This window comes from Manis pentadactyla, chromosome 6, assembly GCF_030020395.1.
Source record: "Manis pentadactyla isolate mManPen7 chromosome 6, mManPen7.hap1, whole genome shotgun sequence".
NCBI classification, from domain to species: Eukaryota; Metazoa; Chordata; class Mammalia; order Pholidota; family Manidae; genus Manis; species Manis pentadactyla.
Window position 1 is genome coordinate 146653066 of NC_080024.1, and position 12805 is coordinate 146665870.

At 43.8% G+C, this 12805-nt stretch overlaps 1 protein-coding gene across 2 annotated transcripts in view; it reads right to left on the reverse strand.

Annotated features, from left to right (window-relative positions):
• BCL2 (BCL2 apoptosis regulator) overlaps positions 1-12805 on the reverse strand; it is a 214686-nt gene that overhangs the window by 102383 nt on the left and 99498 nt on the right. The gene's annotated exons all lie outside the window — the stretch shown is intronic.

The following is a 12805-nucleotide window of genomic DNA, read 5'->3' on the forward strand; positions in this document are numbered from 1 at the left end:
TTAGAAACTTTACATTTCTGTACCATTCCTTCCTTCCTTCTGCTCTTCTCCCTTCCAAATCCCCTAAAGATTCCTAGCAGGTATGTTATGAAGCCCTGACAGGTTATGGAAAGTGAGTTTTACTAGGATGAAGATAAATGTCATTAATAAGCTTGCTTTTTTGAATCTAACACCTGGATCCTTGTTAAATTGTGAAGAGCAGGAAAGAGAGATTAAAGCATTTAGCAGAAGCCAGTGGTGTTGCTAGGAATTTTGTCTTTAAGCAATAACTGTAGCCGGGATCCCCTTTCCCTTGGCGAGTTGGAAAATGAACCAGTTGGCGGCCCTTGTAGGGGCTCACCTGCAACATTTAGTGCCCCGGGGAGAGAAGGCAGAGGTGGGATGTCTGCCCACCCCGCTGGACTTGGCGTCCAGGGTGGTTTCCACTTTCCCAGGCTGACCGGGGCAATGCAAATGATTTGGACCAGCCAGCTCGGCTGCTCTTGGTGAAGCTCTGCCTCTGGGAAGCCATGGGGACAGACACTACCCGGTGGTGTGGGCGGGTCTCCCACCAGTGCTCCGCAGGCCTCCCTCCAGCAGCAGAGCCCCATCACCAGGGCTCCATGCAGGGCCCCTCCGGAGTTGCTCCTATGTGCAGACACATCCTTTTTCCTATTATAGTTACAACAAAAACAATACGCAGTAAATCCACCGAGGGTCCTTGTGGGCTCCCGCAGATCAACATTCCCACAATACCCATGGAAACTTGTCAATGCACAGGCTTTTTGATTCATTGTGGTCCAAGAGCGTCTCATGCCCTTAAAAATAAATATTAACACTGAGAGGGTGCTTTGTTTCACTCTGCCTCTGCAGCTGATGATTGAAGGCTCCAAACGAGATGCTTTCAGGGCAACCAAGCACAAACGGGCAGAGAGACACTCATGTCTACCTTTGCAGTCAGCAATGAAAAGGGTTTTGCCTTGTTTGGCTAGGGGTTACTAATTCGGGGGATGCCAGTTTTAGAGTTTTTCTCAGTTTGACTTGTAAATGAAAGGTGGAACCTAGCCAAAATTACCCCGCAGTGTGGCTGCTGGCCCCAACCTGCCTCGCAGACCCTACTTTGCTATGTTGGGGTGGGGCAGAAGTTCGCTGAAATCATTAGAAAGTTCAGGAAACTAGGAGGGGAAGAGCAAGCAGTGGAAGGCGGTGGAGCTGTAACCGCATTCCCAGTGTCTGCATTTGACTCTTCCCTGTCCTCACCTGTTTGAACAGACACCCTGAAGAAGCACGAGGTGGCCTCCAGTGACACTCTAGCCACACCCGCTGAGAAGACACCTGGGTACCCTTGCTGACCAACACCCGGATGGGCAAAGTGTGCCATGGCAGGTCTGTGCAGAGGGACTATGGGAAAACACAGGCCGCTCCCCTGGGACCAGGGCATGTCCACGGGGTGTGTGGTAGGAAGGAGAGCAGCTATGCAGCCTCCCTGCATCTTAAACAGCCTAAAACAAGGAGTAACTGTGCAAACCGGCTCTCCCACTGAGATGCAGCCCATAAAGTAGACCATAAAACTGTATTCATTGGCCCACTCTGCAAACCAGCTCCCCGTGTAATTACGCACACAAGCACACATACCCCCAGGAGGACAGAAAATTCTACCTAGAGCCCTGCCTTGCACCGGTCTCCTTAAGGAAGTCTTCCAGAAGGTAACAAAACCTCGTGCTCCGACCTTGAGCATTTGCCTGAGGACAAGAACGACTCACAGCACAGGGTTCTGCGTATAACACAGACTGCAGCCCATCAGGGCCAAGCAGGCCGGACTCTGAGCATTACTGAAACATTTGAAGACTTCTGCAACCTGTGAACGCCCCGGGACTGCTGTGGAAAGCACAAGGTGTACCTCCAGCACTGGGTGCAAACCCTGGTGCACAGAGGGCACCGGAGAATGAAAGAATGCATGTCATCCTGAATGTGGAGTTTAAACCCACTTCTAGCCTCAGACAAGGAAATGCTGGGGAAGGTTAACAAACACGAAGCTTTCCACACAGAGAATGACCAGCTGGTAGGCAGTGAAGAAGCGACAAGGGTACCCCTGAGAGAAAGCCACCAGGGAGGGCAGGAAAGACCCCTCCGGACACTCCTGTCCCTGACAGTGAACCAGGGCCAGGAACCAGGGAGGGAAGAGCAAAAATGGTGTGTGTTCTGCACATCCCAGGTGAGGAAATGCGCCTCCTGAAGGAGCTGGTGCGTGCCACAGGCCCCAGGCATCCCCCAGGCTCCACAGGAGCCAGGGCCACAGGCAGAGGGTGGGGAGTGCACAGAGAGGGTCAGGGACAGACGCGGCCCTTGCTCGGCTCGGGACAGCTGCTTCTCATGAGAGACAGTGGCAGATGGGGCCCCACACGCGGCCTTCAGCTCAGCTGTGCCCCTGGGCACCTCGGAGAGCTGCAGCGGCTACTAAGTGAGAGGGGTTTCAAAGTCATCAAGAATTAAACCTACTCTCCAAAAGGTGACTGAAGACGCGGGGTGGCATGTGAATGAGCAGCAGTTCAGAGGAGGGTGAAATCATGGCATCACCCTCTGGATGGGTGCGGGGGCTTGAAAAAGTATATCTGAGAGCTCTATATGGCATCCGTAATCACGTGTTATAGTAGTAAACACTTGCCTGGAGAGAATTCCTTTGCTCTCTCCTTTCCTATCTCTTGTGTACATTAAGAGGTGTTATTTATTTTAGCAAGAATAACTGTACTCCTCTCTTACTGCCTGCCTCTGAGCTTCTCTGGGAGGCGCTGTGCCATGGACCACTCCAGTCCGCGGTGTGGAGAGCCTGCAGCACGGCCCTGCCCTCCAACGTGCTCTGTCTCCGGGACACACAGGCCCAGATACATGAAGGCGAGAGCAGAAAAGAAAGAGGCACCTTAAAGAAACAGAATGCAACCCCTTCTGAAATGTTAGACTCCAAGCCGATGGCTATATTAGGGGATGGTTCTGCCAGTCAGATCGGAGACTTGTTAGCTGTTTGATGAATAAACCGGAGAGGCCAGTTTTGGCAATGTCCAGGCCAACCTTGGCCAAATAACCCAGGCAGACTTAGGAGGAAGTGTGCAACATCACCTTGGTGCCATTATCCTGACCACCAGCCCTGTGTCCTAACTTCCTGTGTGCAGATTCTGTGCTCAACAAGTTACCATCTGGCTTCCCAAGGAAATTTGCCCACGGAGAAAGCATGCAGGTCAGGTAAGCACATATGTATCCTTACAAACAAGCATGCTGGCATCTGGCTTGCTTGAATCCCCGTTCAGAGGGCTGTTAATAGGAGTCAGCCCTAAGAGATGGCTCTGTCCTTGGGAATGAACAGATCAAGTCTCCGAGCCACCAGAAGGAGGTTCAGACCCTGGACTATGGTGAATTCAGCAAGAATACCACCCTTGGAGGTCTCCTGGCAGGTCACACTCTAGTCTTTCCGTGGTAACAGCCCAAAAACAAACTGGCTGTTTTGTCAATTTCTACACTTTCTCTTGAGTGAAGACTGAGATTCAGAAATGACCTGCATCTTACAAGGCCTGGATGCTGTGCATGATTTTCATGGTGGCAGGAGCAGAGAGCATCTGTTCCACTCCATGGCTGGGTAGGAAACTTCACAGCTGATAAAATTCTGATCTGTTTCATCCTTCAGCCACGCCTGCTTCTGAAATAATCAGACTGACAGCCAATCACAAAGGTTGCCCAAAAGGAGCTCTGAGAGATGCTTGCTCTCAAAGAACACAGGATTTAGTTGGGGAGGCAGAGGGAACAGACACATGAAATGATTGAACATATTCAATGTCACAGATAAAAATATACCCAAACTGATATAGGAGTGAGCCAGAACTGCATGGCATCAACCTCAAAAGCCTTTCTGAAAGAAGTATTTCTAAAGAAAGATGGCTTAGTGTTGTGATAAAAAGGATGGGTCTGGAAGTCATATAGACTTGGGTTAAGTGCTTGGCTGTTTGTGATTTCAAAAGGTACAGGCAAGCCTCAGCGGGGTGGGGACAAAATATCTCATGTGTGGGAGGTGCTCCAGAAATGGTCATTAAAAACTATCCACGCAGACAGAGAAAGGATAAGGAAAGACCCGAAGACAGTTTACACTGAGTCAGGCACTGAGTGCTTCATTGTATTAACTCATTTCACTGTCACAACGGCCTTGAGAAGTAGGTACTATTATTTGCCCCATTTATTGATGAGGAAATCAAGGCACAGAAAGGTTAAGTAAATTGCCCAAGTCAACACAGCTAGTAAGTGACAGAGGTGGGATTTGAGTCCAGGCAATCTAGGCCTTGAATTTGGAATGTTGACCCCTTTACCATCTATTTATATTAAATACATCACACCACCTCTCTTAGAGCCATATTTATCACCAAAAAAAATTTTCGGAACAGCTTGGACTTTTAGGATGAATATTTAAAATATTAGAAATCCCTTGATTGTAGGGGAGTGGTCTCTTGGTACAGTTTCTGCTGATCACTCACTCAGTAATCATCCAAGACAGTAATGCGCACAGACTATTTTTGTCTCAGTTAATATACAGCACCATATAAACACTGACTCAACTGGAGAGTCCAAACGATAAATTGTCACTAGCCCAAGTGCTAAAATAGCACTTGATTTTCTCCCTGCCTGAGCATGCTATCTATTTATACTCTGCTTACTTTTGTGGAGTTCTAAGTGCTTTATACACATTTTGTCATAGCTATGCTTATGTCGATTTGTTGTCTTTATTATACACATGTGACTAATGTACCCTACAATGCTAATATTTACTACGGGATTCTCAGTTTTCAACGAGCTTTTTTATCTAAGGAATTTACTGACTGCCTTTAATTTCTAAGTAGTGGAACTTTGCTAATTGAAAGAATCACGTTTTACAGTTTATCTTTCAGCTGAATTAATCTTGTATATGATATGAGCATTCTTGTCCCTGAATTTTAACCGTATATTATTTCTTGTCCTTTCTTTACAATTCTACTCATGGCTGACCTTGAACCAACATAGATCTGTTATTTTAAAACTATAAGTACAACTGCCCTTTTTTATTCAGGTGACAATCTGAAGTCTAGTATGTTTATCCTTTGTATTTTTGCAGGTTGACTAGGGCCCACAAGCATTTCCAGATTTGGCCCTTGCCTTTTCAGTTTTCATATTCATGGTGAAAAAATTAATTTAGATGATGAAACACAGAAAGGAAAAGAATCCAAAGAAAGGGTTCCTCGACTAGCTGGAGGACAGACGAGAGCCTAAAACTGTGGCATACATAGACTGGGAAACGGGGCTTATGCGCTGTCCAGAGTTAGGAGAACATAAGATTCCGATGCATGCGTTGGTGCTGGATGCATAAAGAGAAATGACACGTGGGCTGTCATTTGATGTTTCTGTCAGTGACAAATGAATATAGCCCAGATGCACAGCCTAAGGCTGGACTGCTCTGTTTCCTATGGCACGCCGTCAGGTGAATATCCATTTTCATTACTGAAAACAGGAACTCCAGCCTTAAGCATTTCCCTGTTTTTGCAAAATGGCTATTATACCGACAGTCCCTTTTCAAGAATTAGCAGCTATCATTTCATCCTACATGCGTCCCTGAAGTTTTCACCTTGCCCGGGCGAGTCATCTGCTAGTGTGAGTCGGGGAAGCTGGGCCAGGAGGAGAGGTTCGGGAGAGGGAGTCATAAATACCCCTGGTATCAAGAGTGGTGTTAGTGGAGGGGTCAGACACAGAGCTCTTTATTCTAGGAATGTTTTTGTACCCTAGTTGTACTGATAGCTGAGCCTTTAACAAGGTCAAGGAATGAATCTGTAGTCAATATCCTTATTCAGGAGACAAGGTCAGGCACTTGGAGACTCACAGCTGTGCCGATGGACCGAGTTCTCTCTTACTTTGAGTTTTCTGCACATTCTGTTCTCTCTGCCAAGATAACTGGGCACCTCTGTTATTTCTCTTTCAGGATTCAATTCAGTAACCATTTTCCCTAAAAAACCTTTCCTAAAACTGGGTTGGATACCTTTTTGGGGAGCAGAGCTCCCTTTGCCCGCCTCACTTATCTAACTGGGTTGAAAATACGACAGGATCACTTTCAGAAAAAGACCAGGTCTCAGAAAAGAGTTGAAGGAAGGAATGGACAGAGGACGGCAGAAGAGCCAAAAGGGAGACGGGAGTTTGGAATGGCCTTCCGACGGCTGTAGTTACTACTTCTACATGGCCACCCGGGGTGTACCCTATGGAACTGTGGAAATCTCTTAAAGCAAAACCAGGCCAAGCCTAAAATTAGTCCAAATAATAAAAATTACATTACTTGAATGTTTTCAAAAGCAGATTTTGCTCTTTTATTTTTCTTTGTTCTTTATCTCAAGAAAATAAACAATGGTATGGCATTCTCATCTGAATCAGGTCCAGCCCTGGAGGCGGGAGCAGTTTTCAGATGGCATGCTCCGCTCGGCCCCGCCGACACAGGGTTGGCATGCACGCTATGGAAATACCAGCAGAACGAAGTAGGCTTGGGAAGTTTCCATTAACTTCATAACTATAGATTCAAAGTTCAGAAAAATGGGAAGCACAGAATAAATAATAACTGGTTGGTAGAATGTGCTGGAAAGCAAGAATAGTAGCAAGCAATGGAAGCACGATTTTTCTTGTATCTTTTTTTTTTTTCCCCAAATTATCTGTTTTAACAGCAAAACAGACTCTCTGAGAAACTAATCCAGCAGTGCCATAGCTCAGGAAGAATAACATATGGAAATTATGGAAATAGCATGGTCTCTGGAGTTATACTGACTTTAAGAGCTGGCTCCCAAACTTTCTGGCAGTATGGCTTTAGTAAGTCACTTAAGTAGTGGAGAGGCTCCATTTCCTCCTCATCTTTCGGGATTTTTGAAGTTTAGAGAAAATACAAGTATAAGTGTTTAGTACATAGTAGGGCTTTAATAAGCAATGACTAGTGTGCCCACCACTATCTTCAGTACTGTTGGAGAAACAGTCAAAGCATCGATTTGGAAATTATGAATGACTGTGGACTGAAGTTTAATTGTGTGTGTGATATGCAGAGAGGTCAGAATAAGCAAATTAGAGTACAAACTAGAAAGTAGTTAACAAACATAAGAGAGCAAATTTTGAGTAATTTAATAATACCATTTTACTATAAATATGTTAATATCAATTAATTTGTATTCATTTTTCACAATTATTCATTTTAATTTTTAAAACTCATAATTATTAAATTATATTAATGGAATAGGATATGCTGTATCCTTCTAGAAATGCTATGCATATACATGCATATATATTCTCATCCATGAGACCATAATCTCCTTAGAGACGTCAGTGTTTTCATTCTACAATAATCTCAGTCATCTTTCTATGTGAGTTCATCTATATCCATTGTGTTTTTCAACAGCTGCATCTTATTTCATATTAGTTTACCATAATGTACCCAGTCCTCTACACAGATATACTTTTTTGTCCATTTTTTTTTTACTTTTACTGCAAGAACAAAATAAATAATGCTATCATGGATGTCCTTACATATATGCAGAAAAAAAACCCTGGGAGTAAAAAAAATTCCTCAGTCAAAGGTACATAAACTTAGAGTGTTTTCAAAATTAAGGTCAAATTACCCTCCAAAACATTTGTAGGAGTATAAACCTATATTTAACAGTGTATATAAAAAAAAGAACCCTAGACTTTTTTTTACACTAGCTTTGAATTTTCTCCCTTCTGGACTCTTCCCAGAGAAGAAGGTACAATCTGAAGTCATATAAACTGATATAAATATTTACCCTTCAATATTTACCCTTAATTCATGATAGGTCCTTGCAGTTCTCATCTGGAGATGAGATGTAAAATTTTAAATGTAATTCCTTTAAAAATGTAAACAATGCTGGAGGTCAGAAAGTTTCTGCTTGCCCCAGCTTAGCTATCTCAAGTTCCTCTGGCTGAGCAAGAAGTATAGGAAGAGCACCCCAGCCCCAAAGGGAAAAGGCAACAATAAACCAAACCGATCACAGACAAACGAATCCAAGTTACCTCGCGTGTACTGCTCAAGGCTTCCTGGTGCGGTTTAGGCTCCGCACTGGGTACTTACATACATGATCCCCTCTTAGGGTCTGTGTATTTGTGAGTATTTATAAGATCAACAAAAGCCTCACAGATTGCCTGGTGGGACCTGGGGAAATAAAAACTGTCCTTCACCTCTGGCGAACAGTGGTGATGATATTCAAGCCCCTGCCTCCCTCCAAGGAAATACAAGTGCTGTTTTCAACCAGCAGGAACAGGCCAGACCTCTATCAGTCCCAAATCCCTAACAACAGACATTTCCGAGATAACTTACACTTTTCTTGATGACCATCAGGCTTGGGGAGATGCTCAAGTATCTTCTGAATCATGTGCTCAATATAGTTTTGTTCTTAAGTATACTTTGTTATATTTGAATTATGTAAAAATTGGTCATTCTAAGTGGTCTTTTGGATATCTCCAGGTCAAACAGAATGTTGAATTAACCAAACACCTCACTCTCCAAGTCAACTGGAGAATTTGCTGTACTGAGATAAACTGGGATTTATCATGCTACTCACCCCTGATCTCACATCAAAAGTTCTTGTTCTGTACTTCACACCTACTGTCAAACTAGGGAAAGAATAGATGCCCTCCTCCCGGGATAAAAAATTTGAGAAAGAGCCTTTTTTCCTAGCCAGAATCCAACGTGGCTCTATTAAATTCACCCTTAATGATCTCCCAGTTAACAGCTACATCACTGACATTAAAGCAAGTAGGTCATCGGTTGGAATGCAAAGTTTGACTCAATGATTTTGTGCCATAGTATATTCTCTGTGATTTGCTAAGACAAATGTGTCCTGAATTTATTTCAAATTAGTTTTCCTAAAGTGTTCCAAAAGTCAGGTTTTTGAAACTCAATCTACATTTTCTCCCAAAATTAAGAAGGTCACGACCCCAAGTATGAAGACAAGTTCCATAAAGTATCAGAAGCCAGACACCAACAGAATTGTGGGGTTTAAGTCTCACTTTCAGATAGCAGGACTATATCCCACCCCCAGCCTCAGTCCAGCAAGGCAAGAGGGATTCTTCCATCTCCCTTTCTGAAAGTCAAGTCCCTGGAGATGGTTTCCAAACCCTAGAAAGCACAGGCCTGCCCCAGCAAGTGAAACTGCTTTGAGAATCTTTATTTTAGTAACTATAAATCCCCTTGGTTAGTCTCTGACAGCCCTGTCTTCCACTGAATTCCACTTCCTAACCAGAAATATTTTAGTTGCGTTTCCAGTATATTCAGGGACAAGTCATTTGTATTCAATAGCATCACTAACCTACTCAAATGAAGAAGTACTCTGTGTGTGTCGGTGTGAAATACATCAAACTCTACGTCAAGTCTGAGGCAGGCTTCTACAAAACCACTTGCTGTGGGTGTCCGTGCAGAACAGCTGCATTACTGAAGAAATGAAGCCAGCCTGGAAGGTCAGGATCATCCCTAAAGGTTTCTGGTGCATTAAGCGGAGATTCTGAAATTAATGCCAGAGAGTAAGGTTTGAAGACAGTTTGTTTGCAAAGCTTAAGAGAGCAGTCATTTAGATCCCCTATGGACAGACTGTTGTATGTGGTTAATTCATCACTGATCAATTGGGAGTTGTTAAATATGGAGGTAAAATGTGAAATTTTTTAAAAGACCTGTTTTTTTTTTTTCTCTTGTGCTATTAAAAAATAACCTATAATATAGTTAATGACATTTAAATCACCTACAATTTGAGTGCATCCTTCGTGCACTTGGCAGATGCCCATTGAGCTACTCTGTGCTCGGTGCTGGAGAGGCTGGAATGGTGCAGCAAATAAGACAGGCATGGTCTCAGCTTTCAGGGAACCAAGAGAACCACATGCAAAGCACTGACTGTATAATATGACAATACCCAGCAAGCTAAAGTAGGGTGCTAGAGGGAGGGACTTGGGGGTCCTGGAGCTTCTCTGAGGAACTGATAAAGGCAGAGATTTGAAAGGCAGGAAGGAACAGCCCTGGGACAATTAGGAGGAGTGTGGTCCAGGTGGAGGTCACAAGCAGCGGAGGCGCCAAGAAGGGGCAAGTTTGCTGGGCTGGAGCATCTGAATCCAGCCCACATGACCCACGAGCAGCGGCGAGTGGTGGGAGATGAGGCCTGAGAGCTGAGAAGGGGTCAGAAGGTGGAAGACTGTAAACCTGACGGAGGCATTTGGATAGTATCCTAAGTGTGATGGGAAGTATATGAGGTGGTAAGACAAGCTGAAGCACAGCTCTTCTGGGAAGACCCCCAACTAGAAAGATGACCAAGGACTGGGAGAAGAGGCAGCTGAAAGTACACCCGTCTCCTGACACCCCTCACCCCATCAGTGAGGCTCAGGAAGCACTGATGGCAGCTGGGTTCTTGAAATGACATCAGCATGTGACTCCATGGCCACAGCACACACCATTCCATTCCATCAGTCAGGACCAAAGCCAGCAAAAGACCTTCTCTGTCAACCCTGCCCCAGCTTCCAGACTTAATCCAGCCTCTTGCTCCTCCCCAGAAATACTGCCCAGTCGGCTCTTTGTGTTTAGACACAACAGGGGGTTTGGGCTCCCAAGCACTGGCAGGTGCCCTACTTGTCCTGTTAACATAGGGACAAAAACACAGGAACTATCTCTGAAATTCTTAATGCATTTCACCAAAAAAAAAAAATGAGGTAAATCAATTCTGCAGCCATACATGAGCACGTTTCATGATATGAAGAGAAAAACTCGCAAATATCAGCACCCCGTGACGAATGTCAAACTCAACCATTAAAGAACTATTTTTAGCAAAGTCAACCACTAAGTTCTCAGCCAAATGAAAGGTCATGTGTTATCTGAGAAGCACATGTTACTGTGGTCATCAAATAGCTAATTTGGGGTGAGGTAGTCTATAGAAGATGCTTGTTATGAAAGCAGAGTGTACACAGTGATTATTGCTATTCAGAATATAAATAAACTAACAAACATGGAACTTGGACTTAATAACTAAATTTCAAATAAGTCCAATGAAATGACATTTCTTGATAATTATTTTTAACACTGGCAAAAATGTTAAGGTTTGTTGCAGATTTTTCCATGATAGTATGGTGGCCATACATCAAATACATGGTTCTAGAAGGATATGATCACATCTAGCATGGACTTGAGTGAGACAGATTACATTCCTAAACTGTCAAAAATAAGATACTCATATTCATCTTTCACAGGGTTCTTGTGATGATTATATGACATAAAGCCCCCAACACAACACATGATAAAGTTGCAGATGTCCAAGAAATGTCAGTTCACTTTTCCTTTAGCTTTCTGCTCCCATGTAATCCAGATTTTTAGCAAGCTAAGAGATTTAATTTTTTTGATACATTTATCAACACCATCCAATGGCATATATGCCCCAAAATGGCTAGAAGTTTTGTCTGTTCACAGCCATACCTTCGGAACCTAGAGAAGTGCCTGCCCTAGTGTAGGCGTTCAGTAAAAGTCATTGCATAAAGGAATGGGAGGCTATAGCGACCTGGGGTTGAACATGAAGGTCAAGTTATCTTCATAGATGAACTGGCTGGTGTGTTTTTAATGGAAGAGATGTATTCTGAAAGTGTGTTCATATAATCAACTTATAAATGCAGCCATCTTACAAAATAAGTGATCAAAATCATTCGTTAAAGAGAGCGGTTGTTCAACTCTACACTGTGAAACTTCAACCTCAACTAAGGCAGTAATGGGAAAAGCTTGGTCTCCGGGGCTCTGGGGTCAGCCAGAGGTGGGAACCTCCGTATGTAAGACTCGCCTTGAACACCACTCCAGCTCATGGAAGGTCAGCCTGGGGAGGTCCGGCGCCTGCAAGACCACTTCACCTGTCATCACCTCTCCAGGGCTGGGGCTGCCCCAACACCGGAGTGGTTGGGAATTAATCAGAGTGACACCGGAATAGAATAAAACACCATGCTAAGGAGCAGAAATTTACCTGGGTCAGAAAGGTGAGGACCAGGAGCTGGCTTTACCACCAGCAAGCTGTGTGGCTTGGAGTAAGTTATTCAATAGTTGGTCAAGCTGGCCTGGGTCTCACCATGTTTAAACTATCAACACTGGCCTAATTTATCTCTAAACATTCAAAAGTATACTGTGGCAGCCCTGATCAGACTCCATCCACAGGGGCTTGCTGTTGTAAAAAAATTACACGTATAGAAACCACAGATGATAATAGGGGGAGAAAATAAGGAAGAAAAAGTCACTCGTTCACCCTCTTTTCAAGAAGTACTGCTCACAATTGCTCGCATCTGGCATGACTCAATGGCAATCATTTGCAAGGTTCAAACACACTGAACCTTGAAAGTGAAATGAGGGGCTTTATCTTCAAAAGGAAAATTAAAGACCTGGAGCAGACCACTTGGGACCTTTTTATCACACCTGGATAATGGCAGGTATTACTACTCCATCCAGCAGCATGTTTTTATGAATAGGCTAACACATACCCTTAGGCTGTAAAATAGTGCTTTAGGATATAACATGTTGATTCAGATACAAAATAAAATACTGTTTGTATGGTAGGTTTTTAATGAAAAGCCTAAAGACACACCTATTTAACAAACCTCCATTTTTATAGAGCCTGCCTAAAAAAGCCTGCTTTAAAAAAAAGATCTAACTAGGTGGTCTCACACCTTGAAGTGGCACAAGAATCCTTTGTCAGACCATGTGCCTTAACTTTGGGTATGGAAAATGTGGTCACCGTAATTATAAGCCAGAGAAAGTAAAGAGTTTTAAAAA